At 43.0% G+C, this 15498-nt stretch overlaps 1 pseudogene; it reads right to left on the reverse strand.

Annotated features, from left to right (window-relative positions):
* Positions 1–1614: 1614 nt before the first annotated feature.
* LOC115481002 overlaps positions 1615–15498 on the reverse strand; it is a 469054-nt pseudogene continuing 455170 nt past the window's right edge.

The following is a 15498-nucleotide window of genomic DNA, read 5'->3' on the forward strand; positions in this document are numbered from 1 at the left end:
ACATAATCTGTGTCTCAGTTTTAATCCTTGACTCTGTCACTGACTCTTTCTCTCTATGAATTTGGGATGACTCACTTTATCTCCCTGTGCTTTATTCTACTCCCATTATAATTAAATAATGCTCTTGTCAACCCATCAGTTTTTTATTGGTTGCTACATAATTTGCTATGTTTGTGTGTTGGTCACTCTGTGTCACGCTCCAGAAGACAAATCTGTAGTACATTTTGAGCTATTTGGAGGGTAATTTTCAAAGGTTTTTTGCTTAACCCCTCCCTTTGAAATTTGCCCCCTCTCAGCATGAAAAGCACCATGGTTATCATGCAACAGTAGAGAGGGTACAAGGTGGTTGGGAGAGGCAGAGTATGTGCAGAGTTTTCATTTTGAAAACTGCACATGTACTTTTGCCACATAGATTTCCACCAGTATCAAAGGCACTGAAACGGGAGCCCTGCTCTGCACGTGGCTGCATTTTGAAAGAGGAACCCCATATCAGGGATTCCTTTGAAAATAAACTTGCAGAACCGCAGGGATAACACCTTAATGACTGATCTTCTAGTTCACTCTCAGTATCCCACCAAAAGGGTTTGCTTAAGAAACCTTGACTAAACACGACATATTTATAAGCATTTTGCCATAGGACACAGACAACACTTTTGTATACTTTCCTGTATATGATTGTGTGTTTATAGCCCTGTGAAGGTAGAGACACACATATTCCCAGATTCTATATAGTGCGACTAAAGTTGTGTGCGTAAATACGGTCGTATTCTGGATTTGTGCGTGCAACTTAATTGAATAATGAGCCAATCAGTGCTGATAATTGCCAATTAACAATTGACACTAATTGGCATTAATTAGAATTTATGCGCACAACTTCGTAAGTGTATTCTGTAATGTGTGTAAATTCTAAGGCGCCTAGTTGAAAAAGGGGCATGGCCGTGGAATGGATGGGTCGCAAACGTTTCTTAGAATTATGCCTGTTGGAGTGGAGGAGTGGCCTAGTGGTTAGGGTGGTGGACTTTGGTCCTGAGGAACTGAGTTCGATTCCCACTTCAGGCACAGGCAGCTCCTTGTGACTCTGGGCAAGTCACTTAACCCTCCATTGCCCCATGTAAGCCACATTGAGCCTGCCATGGGTGGGAAAGCGCAGGGTACAAATGTAGCAAAAAAAAAATCAATTCTTTTATACCGTTAATATCAATATCCTCCTTTCCACGGTTCAGATAAGTGTTAGTGTGACGTTGTTACAGAATACACCCGGTCCGCGCCTAATTTAGGCGTAGGGATTTACACCAAGTTTAGTCGCGTAGATGGGCGCTAGGTGTATTCAGTCAACTGCCTCTAAATTTATGCATGATTTATACAATACGCCTAGACATATTTTTTTTTGGCACTGATTTTTTTTTTGTAAGCGTAATACATACAGAATCTAGCCCATACTGTCTCACTGGTCAAATATGCAACCCCAGGCACACTTTGAGGGTAGTTGTATTAGGGGGTGTTGAGTTAAAGCCATTTGAGGCACCTATACGAACCCTATTTAATAAGGCCAGTAGGCATCAACTTATAATACTAGCATAAGCAGCAGGCGTGGACATTTACAAGAGTCCTAGGTGCATAAACGATAGATACGTTATAATCTACCCGTGCATGGCTGTAGCTGGCTGTGTGTGGCCAGGACATGGAAAATTGGGGTGCCAAAATTGCGCCCTGTCCACTGGCTTTCCTTGCTGACATCACACAAGTGGACAGGACGGGAGCAATTAGGGGCACGGGGCATGTGTTCAGCTTGCGACGCTCCTGTACACATATATTTGCATAATCTACCCACACTGCGCCCAAACTCCACCCCTGAGCATGCCCACTGACAAAGGATGCACCATCATTTCAAAGTGTGCACTTTTGCGTTGGTCGGTATTTCATGAGTCAATTTCACAAATATGTGGCCACATCTGTGAATGTGTGACGATAATACCCCAACATGGGCATGTACCTTTCTTCTTAAACTATGTTCCCCTTATAAAATTACCCTCTTCCTGTGACTGATAAATGGGGTTCCTGGGCAGGGGGAAGCGGGGAGTGACTGTACGACAATAAATGCTTTTTTTTCCTGTCTTCATGGCTTTTAAGCTACAAGAGCGCCTGTAGAAATGGCTGCAGATCTGTTCATGCCTTGCAGCTGTAAAACGTTTTCAGGGTGCTGCATGGAAGAAAGGGACCATTATAAACTCCCAAATTCTTGCTACATGCTGGCTGCAATTCCCAGCCATGTCTTGAATGTCACCAGCGCTAATGCCTCCGTATTGCTAATATACACAATAATAAATAGAGGGGCTGCTCTTTTCACATGTTCTTACTGTTCGCTTCAGATAAAAATTCCAAGGGGAAAATTAGGTCCAAAGCAAGCACTTAAAAAAGAAAATCTCCAGAGAAGATTGGTTCAAAGGGCCAGGAAATTAAAGGTTCAACTGTCCCCCACTCTGACAATAAATACCTCCCTTGCTAGCCATACACTGAAAAAATAGAAATGCCTGAGTCCCAGGGAGCATGGACACCTCTAAAGATCTTTTGAGTTGTCCTCTTGCTTGTGTCGACCTTTTTCTCTCTCCCTTTCCCTAGTGCTGTTGTTCAGCCTCGAGGCTCAGAGGGCAAACAGGTGTTCCCCTGCTGTGATAGCTGAAAGCCGCGTGGACAGGCGCACTGATAGGAGCCATCTGTGTTCAGGCAGCGGCCATTGATACAGAGAACAGCAGGCTCATCGGTTTCTTGGCACTCATCGATGTCTGGAAATGGGGAAAGAAAAGAGGATTACAAAGAATCTTCCACTAGAGCAGCCATTCCCAACCCTGTCCTCGAGGTACACCTAGTCCCGGCCGGTTTTCAGGGTATCCACAATGAATATTCATGAGTTAGATTTGCATGCAATTGAGGGAATGCATGCAGATCTCTCTCATGTATTTTCATTGTGGATATCCTGAAAACTCGAAGGGAATAGGAGTACACCGAGGACTGGGTTGGGAATAGCTGCACTAGAGTGGTTGGATGACTTTATTGATCAGATGTTGTTTGCAGAGTTAAATAAAGAGAAAGGGGCCAATATTCAGACCACGGGAGGCAGCCTGGCTAACTCCTGCAGTCAGCGGTGAGACTGGATATTCATTGTTGGGCTGTTTCCAGTGATTGGCATTGAATATCTGACTTATTTTTGGCTGGTTTAAACTTAACTGGCCAAGTCAATATTCAGCGTTGGCTTGTTAAGTTTAAACCGTCCAAAAATAGGCCTATTTCAGGGGCCCAATTTGACTGCCAAACTTAGCTGATGATGCGCTGAATATTAGCGGATAGCTAGTTGTATTGCGCGATATAACCAGTTAGCCGCTAACCTACAGATTCAATATAACGCGCCTAGAGAGCTGCACCAAAATCCAAGCGTATTCCGTAACAATGTGCGTAACTTAATTGGCTTAACAAGCCAGTGTTAACAGCACTTAAGCAATAATGAGCACTAATTGGCAATTAGAATTTATGCGCACAACTCGCTAAGCATATTCTTTAATGCACTGTGCCTAAATTATAATGCATGCAGGCAAAAAGGGGGCGGAGATGGGAATTTCATGAGTGTTTCAAAATTTACGCCCATTGTTATAGAATATGGCCTTCTGCACCTAAATCTATGTGCTGGGATTTACACCATGTTTTTGTTGGTGTGAATGGAGGTGCGTAGTTTTAGGTGCTAGGATATCAAATAAGCGTATTCTACATACAGCGCCTAAATCTAGGCCCCCATTTCTAGAATACGCTTTGGCAGAAATGTTTTTCCGTGCAGATTTTCTAGGCGCCATGTATAGAATCTGGCCCTAAGAGCTGACTGGGAATATGCAGCTGGAGATAATCGGCTATCTCCTGCTGAATATTTACAGATAGCCAGTTAAGTGCTACTTAATTGGCAGTATCGTTGTTGATACCAGTGTTGCAGGATTGCGTAAGGAACTTGAGCACTTCAACAATAAGAATCTGTTTTGTTACCTATACTGTTTCTTCATAAAGGTGTATACATATGTTTCAATAATATATTCCATTATATGGTGAAGTTGTGAAATCAGACTCCCGATGAAGGCCTTTTGGCCGAAACACAAATTCATGTAGTCCTTCTTTCAACACAATAAAACACCATTTGTCACCACGACTGATTTTGGGACTCTTCCATGTCACCTTTGCTTTTGTGCTACATCATTGTTGGATACACAAACTCAAGTCATTGATACACGCACTGAGTCCTGAACCAATTAGACTTCTGAAACTCTCTCTTGGCTGGTCTACCTCAATATGCTTTGAGGCATTTACAATTGCTTCAGAACACCACAGTAAAAATTGAACTACAGTACTTCTCGCTATGATTATGTGACTCCTTTACTAATTGAACAGCCGATTAATGCTAGGGGCAAAAGCTACACTGGTTACCAGTACCTTAGAGGGCTAAATTTAAAACTCAGCTTGATTTTCAAGGTCCTCAGACAAAATGGACCAGAGTACTTAAAGAATAAGTTAGCCCTTTACACACCTTTTAAGACCTCTAGGTCCTCTCAAGGTTCATCACTATCTGTACCTCATCAAAAGAAATTGTATGATGTGATACCTGTCAGCGAGCCTTCTCATGAGTAGCCTCCAACACGCTGGAATTTACTCCCAGAGGGGCTACATATAACTCGAGACTACCTCTACTTTAGGAAGCAGGTGAAAAACCTGGGCTGTTCTCCCCAAGCCTATAATACATAGGGTGACTGACTATATACTCATTCTGCATCTGTTCTAGCTTGCTACATGCACTCTTATCTCTTGCTTAACTATACAAAGAACTACCTAACCATCAAATTATCCCAAATGACTCTACCGTGTATCTTGTTCCTATCATATATCTGCTCTTGGTCCCTCAGTTATATGGTAAGCCGTATTGTAGAAAATCTTTGCATCATATCTATGTTAGTTGAATGTCCCTAATGCATACTTATTAGGTTGTATCATTAGTGGTATGCTAACTTTGTATTATCTCTCTGGTATTTGAATTCCAGTGCTGTTAAATGTGTATATTTTCGATACTGTTTCACGGTACTTCTATTATTAGGTTTCAGTTTACTGTTTTCAAATTTACCTCATTTATTGTATGTATGTTTATTCTTGGCTATTTTACTATTGTTATGCTGTTAACAAATTGTAAATTTTATGTTAATCTGTACCTGCTGTGAATCTCTTCATAAAGGCAGTTAATAAATCTCAATAAGTAAATAAATAAATACTTGTACATCTCTGAGTATCGTGGCTCACAGATATATGGATATCTTTAGACATGTTCCAGATAACGTTATCCAGATATCTATGTGGATATTAAAAAAGATACTTGTATATCTCTGAGTCACCAGATATTTTTAGGCCTGTTATTCCAGCAGCTAAGATATCCAGATATAGCTGCTGTCAGGCTAACTTCAAACCCTGCTCTTGGACCACCTCTCCCAGGCTCCTTTATTCATACAAATAAAGTTGACTGAACACTCATTTATCCCACCCAAAAACTGAATGCATTGGCTGCTGGGCAATTTTTTAAATCACAAAGGATCCCTTTTACTAAGGCGTGCCTAAAGTGGCCTGCGCTGGGTGTAGGTGCGTGTTTTTGATGTGTGCAGGTCATTTTTTTCAGTGCCCTGGAAAAAAGAGCTTTTTTTTGTGGCGGAAAATGGACATGCAGCAAAATAAAACCAGCATGCATCCATTTCAGCCCGAGACCTTACCACCACCCATTAACTTAGCTGTCACATCTCACACGCTAACTGGGTGGTAAGCGGCCAGCGGGCGTAAACTGACAATTACTACTGGGGTAAGTGCCACGCGGTAGAAAATAGAAAGTATTTTTCTACCGCATGTTTTGGACGTATGTCAAAAATGGAATTACCGCCCGGGGCACAAGATAGCCAGGCAGTAGTTCCAATTGGTACACGTGGATGCGAGTAGGCGCCTACATGTCTTAGTAAAAGGCCCTAAAGTTCCCAGGTAAGTCAGTTTGAATATGCTTTCCTGGTTCCTTTCCTGTTTGAGGTTCCAGGTTCCATTTTCTGAAACAAAAGATTAAGAGACACATAGGAAGCAGCTCTTACCAATGCATGCCATCTGGGTCATGTCCATCGGTAACCATCGTGGCAATCACAGGTATATCCCTCATGGACGCGGATGCGCGTCCATTTCACAGCCATTGAGGATCCCACACTCTCCGCTTGCAGCCCCTCAAACTGCTCATATCGCCTTTCTGCAAGAAGGGGAGAGGTCCTATCAGGTACCTATGCAGCCCCACATTTGCTCACCACTTCATTTTGAATTGTTTGGTCTGCTACAAAAGTCCCTGAACTCTGTCCCTGCCTGCATTACATCCCCTGATTCTTCCTGTTCAGCCTCGGAGCCTGCTCACATCCAGCCACAAGCCTTCAACCTCCTGATCCTTTTACTGTCTAGAACCTATGTTACTACACCACATCCCTCTCGGCCTTCACAATACCAAGTTTTCACAGTCTGTGACGGGGCGGATTGATAGTGGTTGGGGCCCCTGGGCAGTAAGGGTCATTGGGCCCCCCCCAGCCATTGCCCGCCACCCCCACTGCTGCACTGCTGCCCCCTCACACACACACTACAGTAAGAATCGTACTCTCTCCTGCCGCTGCCGATAGTGTGCCAGAGGCTGGGGCTTCAAAATGGCTGCCGAGATTTCCTGCAGCAGGTCTCACGGGTCTCGGCAGCCATTTTAAAACAAGGTGGTGCCGGCCCCCTGCACACTAGCAGCAGCGGGCAGGAAAGAGTGGGATTCTTTCCTGCCCAGCTGCCCCCGAAGAAGCCATTACATCACCAGGGCCCTTCAAGGTAGGACCTCCAGCGGCAACAGGCAAACCGGCCTCTGGGTCCTCAGGCACTGTCCAGTTGCCCCACCCGAATGTCAGTCACACCCTTGTCTGTGTGAGCACAGGGAAAGTGAATGATTTGCTCAAAGTCACCACAGTGCATGGTGGCAGTAAAGGATCTTGGATTTTTGGACATTACAATAGACAGACAGTGGCTTACCTTCATAAGCTTCACTTGGACCCCTGGATCGTTCCAGCAGTGCTGAGAAAGGCCCAGTTTCTCTGGTTCTGGAGTCAAAGGCTGCAGCACTGGGCGGGTTTCCTGGCCGATACAGAGAATCAGGGGAAGGGGTTGCGGGGATCATAGGCAGGGGATGAGGGACGTTCCTCTCTTAGATCCGAATAGGAAGGGTCACTTTCAAAATCTGGAGAGTCGTAGGATGGTGGATTGTACAGTGATCTCGGCCTTCCATAGACTGAGGGGGACTGCCATCATAGCCAGTACTTGCCACCCCCTAGTGGATAGCTCTCATACCCTGGTATAATGCCAGGACGAAGCACACGGGGAGGGGCTGTTGACAAATAGATCAGGTCCATATGGCACATTATAACCAGGTACAAATTCTGGGCTGTATTCATAGGGACTTAAGGGTTTGGCCTGGGTGGTCCATACGCAGGGGCCTCAGAGCACTGCACAGGGCTTCATAGGTCATCTGTAATGACAAGAAAAAAATGAAATCTCACAATTGCTCTGCTTGTCTTGTGTGACCTATCTTACACTTTTTCTTGGGGTTGTATTTACTGTCTGGTCTGTGTTAGCTAAGTTATCCCTATGCTACACAGACTGACCACCGTGTTCCTGAATAACTTCTAAACGGCAAGCACGGCCTACACTGGTACAAGCTAAAGAATTTTACACAGAAAGAAATACTTAATATGATAGGAGGTGATTATAAAAGGTTTGCACATGAAAACTCCTTCCTCTATATGCATAAATCGATCTACGTTTGTAAATAGTACTTACAGAAGAGGCTCTTATGTGTGTGTGCATCCAGCACACAGATTTGAAAGGCATATCTATCTGGCATTATGGACCCTAAAGTTATACATTTATTTCCTATTTTGCAAAGTAAATTCATGTTACTTCAAAAATATTCTCAACTAGCAGTTACATCTGCTTCAAGGCATCCATAACTATTAGCCAACTTCCTATTTGTACCTGGGGTTTGAAGGGGTAATGGAATGGACAATTGTATTTACCTCTCTGGCGTTCAAAATCACTTCAAACAGCAAAAAAGTGGGCTCCCTTTGGATGTGCAATTTTGCTAAATCTGCCAGTTACATGTGCAGGGCCCTGAGGGGATGCTGCTGTGATTTTTGGCCAATGGGTTTTGTTTTTATTTTTGTAAAATGGCTGTTTCCACTGTAAGTGCCATCCTAATACATGGATTTTTCCTGCAGCATTTTAAGTACATAAGAACATAAGCGCTGCTATACTGGGACACATTGAAGGTCCATGAAAACCCAACATCCTGTTTCCAACTGTGGCCTATCCAAGTCACAAATACCTGGCAAGATCTCAAAAGAGTACAACAGATTTATGCTGTTATTCTAGAAATAAGGAGTGGATTTCCCAAGTCCATCTTAATAATGGCTTATGGACTTTTCTTTTAGAAATATTATCCAACTTTTTTAAAACCATGCTAAACTAACTGCTTTTACCACATTCTCTGGCAACGAATTCCAAGTTTAATTACACATTGAGCGAAGAAATATTTTCTCCGGTTTGTTTGAAATTATTACTTAGTAGCTTCATTGCATACCTCCTACTCCTAGTATTTTTGGAAAGAATAAATAAGTGATTTACCTCTACTCATTCCACTCCACTCAGATTTTATAGACCTCTATCATATATATCTCCCTCAGTCTCTTCACCAGGCTGAAGAGCTCTAACTGCTTTAGCTTTCCTCATAGGGAAGTTTGTTTCATCCTGTTTATCATGTTCGTTGACCTTCTCTGTATGTTTCTAATTCGCTACATCTTTTTGAGATGTGCTGACCAGAATTGCACACAGTATTCGAGGTGGTGTCTCACCATGGAGAAATACAAAGGCACGAAAACAATTCTCATTTTTGTTTCCATCCTTTGCTAATAATCCTAACACTCTATTGCTTTCTTAGTTGCCACTGCACACAGAGCAGAGGGTTTCAATGATGCCTAGATCCTTTTCCTGGACTCCTAATGTGGAAACTTGCATCACATAGCTATAGTTTGAGTCTCTTTTTCCCCACATGCATCACTTTGCATTTGCTCCTATTAAACGTCATCTGCCATTTGGATGCCCAGTCTTCCAGACTCGTAAGGTCTCCTTGCAATTTAACAACTTCAAATAACTCAGTGTCATCAGCAAATTTAACTACCTCATTAGTTATTCCTCTCTCTAGATCATTTATAAATATAATAAAAAACAGCGGTCCAGCACAGACCCCTGGGGAACCCCACTGTCTACTCTTCTGCATTGAAAATACTCTCTGTTTTCTATTTTTAACCAGTTTTTAACCACCATGAAATGTCTAATTTCCTCAGGAGTCTTTCATAAAGTACTTTATCAAATGCCTTTTGAAATCCAGATACACAATATCGACTGGCTCACCTTTATCCACATGTTTATTCACCCTTCAAAGGAACGTAGTAGATTGGTGTGGTAAGATTTTCCCTCGACTAAATCCATGTTGGCTTTGTCTCTTTATCTATGCTTATGTATATGCTCTGTAATTTTGTCTTCACAATAGTCTCTTCTATTTTGCCCAGCACCAAAGTCAGGCTCACTGGTGCACAATTTCCCGATCACTTCTGGAACCATTTTAAAAAATTGCCATTACATTGGCCACCCTCCAATCTTCCGGTACCATACTTGATTTTAAATATAAATTACACATTACTAACAATAGTTCTACAAGCTCATTTTTCAATTCTATCAGTACTCTAGGATATATAGCATCTGGTCCAGGTGATTTGCCTACTCTTCTGTTTGTCAAATTGCCCTATTACATTACTACTATACTACTATTAGCATTTCTATAGCGCTACAAGGCGTACGCAGCGCTGCACAAACCATAGAAGAAAGACAGTCCCTGCTCAAAGAGCTTACAATCTAATAGACAAAAAATAAAGTAATCAAATCAATTAATGTGTACAGGAAGGAGGAGAGGAGGGTAGGTCGAGGCGAGTGGGTTACAAGTGTTACGAGTCAAAAGCAATGTTAAAGAGGTGGGCTTTCAGTCTAGATTTAAAGGTGGCCAAGGATGGGCAAGACGTAGGGGCTCAGGAAGTTTATTACAGGCGTAGGGAGCAGCGAGACAGAAGGCGCGAGTCTGGAGTTGGCAGTAGTGGAGAAGGGAACAGATAAGAAGGATTTATCCATGGAGCGGAGTGCACGGAAGGACGGTGTGGAGAGAGACTGGGGAGCAGCAGAGTGAATACATTTTATAGGTTAGTAGAAGAGTTTGAACTGATGCAAAAACGGTATAGGGAGCCAGTGAAGCGACTTGATGAGAGGGGTAGTATGAGTAAAGCGACCCTGGCAGACTACGAGACGGGCAGCAGTTTTGAACCGATTGGAGAGGGGAGAGGTGACTAAGTGGAGGCCACAAGAAGCAGATTGCAGTAGTCTAAATGAGAGGTGACAAGGGTGTGGATGAGGGCTTTGGTAGAGTGCTCAGAAAGAAAGGAGCGGATTTTACGGATGTTGTAAAGAAAGAAACGACAGGTCCTTGGCGATCTGCTGGATATGAGCAGGGAAGGAGAGAGAGAGTCAAAGATGACCCCAAGGTTTCGAGCTGAGGAAACAGGGAGAATGAGAGAGCCATCAACAGAAACAGAAAACGGGGGGAGTGGGGAGGTGGGTTTGGGGGGGAAAAATGAGAAGCTCAGTTTTGGTCATGTTTAATTTCAGGTGGCGTTGAGACATCCAGACAGCAATGTCAGACAAGCACGCTGAAACTTTGGTTTGGATGCAAGGTGAGATATCAGGGGTAGAAAGGTAGATTTAGGAGTCATCAGCAGAGATGGTAGGAAAAGCCATGGGATGAGATTAATGAACCAAGGAAAGAAGTGTAGATAGAAAAGAGGAGGGGACCAAGAACAGAACCCTGAGGTACGCCGACAGGCAGAGGGATAGAGTAGAAGAGGATCCACCGAGTGAACACTGAAGGTGCGGAGGAGAGGTAGGAAGAAACCAGGAAGGACGAGCCCTGGAATCCAAGTGAGGACAGGGTAATCGAGAAGTATGCTGTGATCGACAGTGTCAAAAGCACGGAAAGATCAAGAAGAATGAGGATGGAATATTGACCTCTGATTTAGCCAGTAATAGGTCATTGGAGACCTTAGTAAGCGCAGTTTCGGTTGAGTTGAGAGGGCGAAAACCAGATTTTGAAGAGACGGAGATTAAAAAGCCAAGATGGAGGAAGAGGGTAGGAGAGAAGGTGAGGTGATGAAGTCGATGGATGGGCGTAAGTTCCTGTAGCGGAGAGAGTAGGGGGTGAGGGAAAAGATTAGGAAGGGACAGGGCTAGGAGAGAATGTGAATAGGGGCCATAAATGACTGCGGTACTTTAGCAACTGGGAAGAGAGATTATATGTAAAGATGATAATGCCTCGCGCACCGTTAGGCGCGTGGCACCTAGAGCGAGGCCCTGAGGTGGATCGGAGTGGACCTGGGTGTCACCCCGGAGAAGGCTGTAAGGATATGCAGATGAGCTGCAAGTTCTCCACAAGCACCTGAAAGGCAGCCGGTGGTAGAGCTGGCCACCTCTCCGCTGAGGAAAGGCTTACCAGGGGTTAGGCCGAAGCCAGCATTCCTCCCCCTGAAGGTCGCCTGATCCTAGCCAAAAAGGACCTGGAAACTCTGTGCACTTGGAGCGAGGGCCCTGGGAAGATCGGGGTGGACCCTGAAGTCACCCCGGATACAGCTGTGAGGAAATGCAGAAGGGCTGCAGGTTTACAGAGATTTGTTTCAGTTTCTCTGACTCATCAGCATTCAATACCATTTCTGGCACTGTAATCTCTTCCACATTTTCCTCGGTGAAAACTGAAGCAAAGAATACATTTAATCAGTCCACTATGGCCTTGTCTTCCCTAAGTGCCCATTTTACCCCTCGGTCATCTAACGGTCCAACTGATACTTTACCAGATTCTTGCTTCTAATATACCTAAAAAGTTTTTACTATATGCTTTTGCCTGCAAACACAACCTTCTTTTCAAAGTCTCTCTGTTTTCCTTATCAGCGCTTTGCATTTGACTTGCCATTCCTTATGCTGTTTCCTATTATTTACAAAAGGCTCCATGTTCAGAAAGCCTTTGTAAACTATACTACAAACATAAATGCCCTGAGTTGGAAGTCCCTTTCTGACCTAGATTTTCTACACAAAACCAAGTTTATAGCTTGATTGGGGTGTAATTAAACTCTGGAATTCGTTGCCAGAGAATATGGTAAAGGCGGTTTAGCTTAACGGGGTTTTAAAAAGGTTTGGATGGCTTCCTAAAGGAAAAGTCCATAGACCATTATTAAAATGACTTGAGGAAGCTCCACTTTTTATTTCTGGGAGAAGCGCATAAAATGTTTTGTACTTTTTGGGATCTTGCCAGGTATTTGTGACCTGGATTGTCCACTGTTGGAAACAGGATGCTGGGCTTGATGGACCTTTGGTCTGTCCCAGTATGGCAATACTTATGTACCTAGGGCCTTTTTCTATATTGTTTTCTCTGGTAAATGAAGAATTTTAAAAAATATTCCAGTCAATATTCAACCGGCAGCAGCCAGCACTTCTTTAAACTCTTGCTGCAGCTGGTAGAATTAAACTCGTGATATTCAATGCTGGCCCCTATCCAGGTACCAGCATTGCATATCCAGGCACAAGGCAGCTGCCTGGACCTACCTGGACACTGCCAGTATTCAATAGCGGTACCCAAATAACTACTCTGTTAACTTAGGACAGCTTTTTTGCTGTCCTAAATCAACCAGATAGTTATTCAGACACTGCTGATGAATATCAGTGCCCGAGTAACTCCCAGCTCCACCATGATTCTGCCTCTTGACCGCCTAGGCACTAGCTGGAGTGTCACAGTGGTATGAGCAGATATTCAGAGGCACTGTCATGATTAAATCAGGCAGGAGCCGCTTTCAATATCAACCCCGTTATTTTTGACTGAAGATTTAAGGCAACCGTAACCCCCTCCCTCTTCTCACCAGAATCTCGAGAAGGGCAAAGGGCACAGTTCATGCCCCATGCCTCTCCAAATAGGCAGCAGCACTCTGTATAGGTCATCTGCCTGTTCAGCATGGGGCGTGTGCACACCAGGTCTGACCCCACTTCCTGCCAGCAGAAGGCCAGGTTTAAATCTAGGAGAAAAGAAAAGACACTTGTAAGTTCTGGTTTATTGATGCAGAAATTCACACAATGCACTGGGAAGGCACTTAGACAATCACACTCTTTAGATTAGTTTATCATCATTTGATATACTGCCTTTCACAAAAATCAAACGAGTTTACATTTAAAATACAATAAAAACATAATAAGAGAAAGGAACTCCAAAACTAAAAAAAAAAAAAAAAAAAAAAAAAAAAAAAGGTCAAAGAGAAAAAGAACAGTCGGAAAAATGGGGGAGGGGAAGAGCAGAGAAGGCAGGGAGCATCAGGGCTTGTTTTGAGGGAGTACTTGGGGGGGGGGGGGTACTGAGTACCGGCACCTTTTCCATTGTCTGCTAAAATTAACTTATTAGTCTCACTCACACAAGGAGTGACTCGGGCTGCACATACTGCAGCGGGACATGTTTATCCACTCCTCCATGTGCAACTTTCTTCAAATTGGTCACCTTACTTTCTAATTCTTCCTACTTTCTTACCCATCTATATGTTACAGCTTTGCCTTACCCTTCACTACCAATTATAATGTTCTATTATGTATTGTGTTTACATTGCTAGTATACCATGCCATACTTTGTATTGTTTTCGAACATTTTTACTGCGGTAATTGCCTATTGCTCATGTTTGATCTATTCTTACTGTACACCACCTTGAGTGAACTCCTTCAAAAAGGCGGTAAATAAATCCTAATAAATAAATAAACTCATGGACCCCACATTTTAATGAAAGAGCTCAGGCTCTACACAACAATTCTGTGACTGGTTGCAGCGGGCCTGGCTATTGTGGAGTGGGTCGCTGAAGGGTGGTCTAGCATTTGAGTACCAACACCTGTTTTGCTAGAAAAAATGCACTGGGAAGCATAAATTCTGGCAGTCGCCGAACCTGAAAACCAAGTCACAAGATTTTAAGAGAAGGCTTTAGTGAACAGGTAAGGTCTTTAGATCAATCTTAAAACCTTGATAAGATTGTTCTGAGCAGAGCACAAATGTTAGTTCTATAAAGAAGCAGAGTGAGGGGTGGCTTGAAGTCTAGTATGAGGCTGACGTGTGATTCCTCCTTATTTTCATCACAATGCCTTCCTAAAGATTCACAGAGATAAATGCAACACCTGTTTCTGCTCACTTCTGGGATGGCATTTCTTATATCCTCAAAACACCTTTCTGTACAAGCCCTACAAATTTCATGCTGCTGTTATAATTGCAGTTGATAACATCCCAGTTCATCTGCCCTGCTTTCACACCTTAATACACTCTGATGTCATCCATGTAAGTCTAGGGTGCTGTTCCTTTAAATTTACTACCTGTATAATTCAAATAGGATTTGATAACATTTCCTATCACTGTAGGCTTCTTACATTAGGAGTAAGATCTCCAGGAAATCTTCTCTGTCAATATTCAGTGGCTAAATAAAACATGAATCATCGGTGCTGATATCTAGATGGTGGCCGACGCTGAATCTATGTAATGGAAGGAATAGAAGAACAAACTATGGACTACCTTTCACATTTCTCAAATCGCAACCAGGTTTCAGACCATGCTATAGCACCGACACTGTCCTTACTACCCTAGTATCAAATTTCGAAAAGAAATTAGCATAGGGTCTAAGATCTTAATAATGCAGTTCGATATGTCTAGCACAGTCAATGTAGTAGATCATAATATCCTACTAAACATACTTGGCAACTTTGGTATATGTGGCACAGTCCACAAACGGTTTAAAGGATTCCTGAAATCAAGATCTTACAAAGTGAAAATGAAAGGAACCTTATCCTCTCCTTGGTCACTGGACTGTGGCGTCCTTCAGAGGTCTCAATTATTGCCCATTCTGTTTAATGTAATGATGTCACCACTTAGCAAAAGACTAGAAACAGCAGGATTCAAAACATTCATATATGCTAACGATGTTACCATATACATAACCTTCAAAAAGAACATTAAACTGGTTGAAAGATAGGAAACAGAGAGTGGGGTTAAATGGACAGTATTCACAATGGAGAAGGGTAATTAGTGGGGTTCCTCAGGGGTCAGTGCTAGGACAGCTACTTTTTAATATATTTATAAATGATTTAGAGATGGGAGTAACCAGCGAGGTAATTAAATTTGCTGATGACAAAGTTATTCAAAGTCATTAACTCGCGACAGGATTATGAAAAATTACAGAAGGACCTTAAGAGACTGGGAGACTGGGCGGATAAATG

The sequence above is a fragment of the Microcaecilia unicolor genome, chromosome 11 (assembly GCF_901765095.1).
Source record: "Microcaecilia unicolor chromosome 11, aMicUni1.1, whole genome shotgun sequence".
NCBI classification, from domain to species: domain Eukaryota; kingdom Metazoa; phylum Chordata; class Amphibia; order Gymnophiona; family Siphonopidae; genus Microcaecilia; species Microcaecilia unicolor.